Source organism: Microtus ochrogaster, unplaced genomic scaffold (assembly GCF_000317375.1).
Source record: "Microtus ochrogaster isolate Prairie Vole_2 unplaced genomic scaffold, MicOch1.0 UNK5, whole genome shotgun sequence".
NCBI classification, from domain to species: domain Eukaryota; kingdom Metazoa; phylum Chordata; class Mammalia; order Rodentia; family Cricetidae; genus Microtus; species Microtus ochrogaster.
The window spans coordinates 406,542-409,263 of NW_004949103.1; positions in this window are offsets into that span (position 1 = coordinate 406,542).

Consider the following 2,722-nt stretch of genomic DNA (forward strand, 5'->3'; position numbering starts at 1 on the left):
CTCTGCTCTAACATTTCCAACAGAGGCAGCCTTCACAGGTACGGACCCTCAAGGAAAGTGTCCACAAGGGGGCAGTGTGGCCACAAAGGCTTGAGGACCAGAACCTCAGGCACCAATCTCATCTACTCTAGGCCTGAGCAACCTCTGATTAGACATCAGGCTGGGTGTCTCTTCCCTGAAACCTCAGTCCTGGGTCTCTGGTTGCTGGATGATAAATACCTGTGCATCCCGATGAACGCCTGGTGATTTCTGGGGTGAGCTGTGGCTGCTATTGTCCCCAGTGCCTTCTCAGAAGCAGAGCCCCGGCATTTCTGAATGGACTCCGGAGCATTAAGGGAACACCCCCTTCAGTCTTGCGGGTGGAAAGTGCTAGGAAGTATAAGAACACATTGGCACGCCAATGCGGGTACACATGGTGGGGAGCTCAGCACGTACACACTGCTAACGGTCGATATGTTCTCCGTCTTCAATCTAGACATCGTTCAAATGGGAGGAGCGTAAAACTCCGCAGTGTTTGGTGTGTGTGAACCCTCCTTTTCGCTTTACAGGAAGAGCATAATAAAGAAAGCAATCAGGAAGACAAGGTCCAGCTGCCCAGAGGAAGGACCCTGAACTTCAGATCTCCTTTGTTCTGGTTCTCCGGAAAATACGCTGAGAAGGCTTGGCGACAACAGACTTGTTCTCCTTTTCCCAGGCTGCACTGAATAAGACACAGTGTGAAGACTCAATTCCTGTTTGTGAATGACTTTTTCTCCTTTGTGACTGGCAGCGTGAACTGTTTTCCTGTTTCACCTATCTATACACAGCCTCTCTCACCTACTCAGCTAACGCACCGTATCTGGGAACAGGGTGGGTGCTGCTGATGGGTCCCCAGCTGCAGCAGCATCCTTGGCAGCTCTGCCCTTGGCTTCCTCAGGGGAAGAACACATGCACACATGCACACACACGAACGCACGCACACACACACATGCTTGCACACACGTGCACACGCAGCGCACACACACGCGCGCGCACACACACATGCTTGCACACACGTGCACACGCAGCGCACACTCACGCACACATGCGTGCACACACGCATGCATGCATGCACACACGAGCGCGCGCACACACACACAGGCACAGGCACACACACTGTCCTAGCAGTGAAGATGTGTATACCCAGAGGCTGTGCTTAACTTCTAGACCATTCTTTAAAGTGAGGTCTGCGGCTGTGTCCCACTGAGGGCAGCAACAGGCTGTGTGTGCAGCCCTGGTGGGGAGCATAAGGTGCTCAGCAGAGAAGTGGAGCAGATTCCTGTATTCAGGGCCTCAGGCTGAGAACAGAGATCAGAGCTGAGCTCCAGTCATGTTCTACTCCAGGCAAAGAGCTCGGGGGGTTAAGACAAGCCCAAGCTGGGCCTTCCTGGGTGCTGCAAAGGTTGAAACGCTGTTTAGTTTGTAGTTTACCGTGCAAACAGTGGCTCTGGCATATCCGGGCACGGTCTTGCATTATAACTCTCTTCTTTCAGAGGGACTGAAATACGTTTGTCCAGGCAAAGCACAATTCCCACTGCAAAGGACATAAGAAGAGATAGTTCTAGAGCCGAGCATGAATAACAGTGACCCAGAAACATGAATTCAAGTTGCTCCAGAAACATTCCACCGTGAAAACAGCTACATGTTGCGTGAGATTTTGTGATAGAGCAGAAAAAGTCTCAATCCAAGATGTTTACCAAATATATTGGTGGAGACAACAGGCAGGTGGGTTACAGTGAAAGTCTGCTAAGAACACATCTTGAAAGTCATTCCTGGGGTCAGTGACGTGGACCCAACAATCCTTTCACCTCAGCCTCCTGATTGGTTAGGTCTACAGGTGTGTGTCCTAGTCATACCTGGCTTAGAAAACATAATTTCTAGCTTCAAAAAACAAAGAGAAAAGTTTGTACATACTCATGAAAGATAGAACTGGATGCTAGGGAAAAAGAATATTTAGAAAATATGAAGAACTCTTGAAATTTAAAATATAATCACGGAAGTTTCGGATATAGCTCAGTTAGCAGAGTGCTTGCCTGGTATGCGTGAAGCCCTGGGTTGGATCCTCAACACTGCATAACCTGGGTGTGGTGTCACGTGACCGTAATCCCAGCACTCAGGGTGTGAAGTCAGGAGTTCAAGGTCATCCTGGGCTAGCGAAACCTCTCTGTCTCTCTTTCCACATAGAGAAAGACAGACATGCACAAATGTTATCATCGAAGTTCAATATTTTATGTGTGTGTGCACATATATATATCTTGAAACATATATATTATCCTAGAAAAAATATATATGTATATATGTACATGAGTAAAGAAACTCAATAGAAGAGCCAGAAGATTAAGAAAATCATTATTAGATTAATTAATATTTTCATATTTGTTGAGAGAGAGTGCAGGGAGGGGCATGACATGGAGGTCAGAGAACAGCTTGCAGGAACTGATTCCCTCATTCCTCCTCATGGGTCCTGGGCTTGGCAGGTTGGACAGCAAGAACCTTTGTCTTTCAGTACCAGCCCAGAACAGCGGAAATCCTACAGTAAAGCTAGACACTGGAAAACAGGGCTGTGTGAGAAAGAGAGATACCAAAGGAAGAGTCTAGGAGTTATAACATTAAATAAAAGGTCTAGAAAGGGAACAAGGGGAGAAAATCAAGTTTCCAGCTTGTCCTACTCTGTACTAGTTGGGTTGGGTTTTTTTTTATTTTT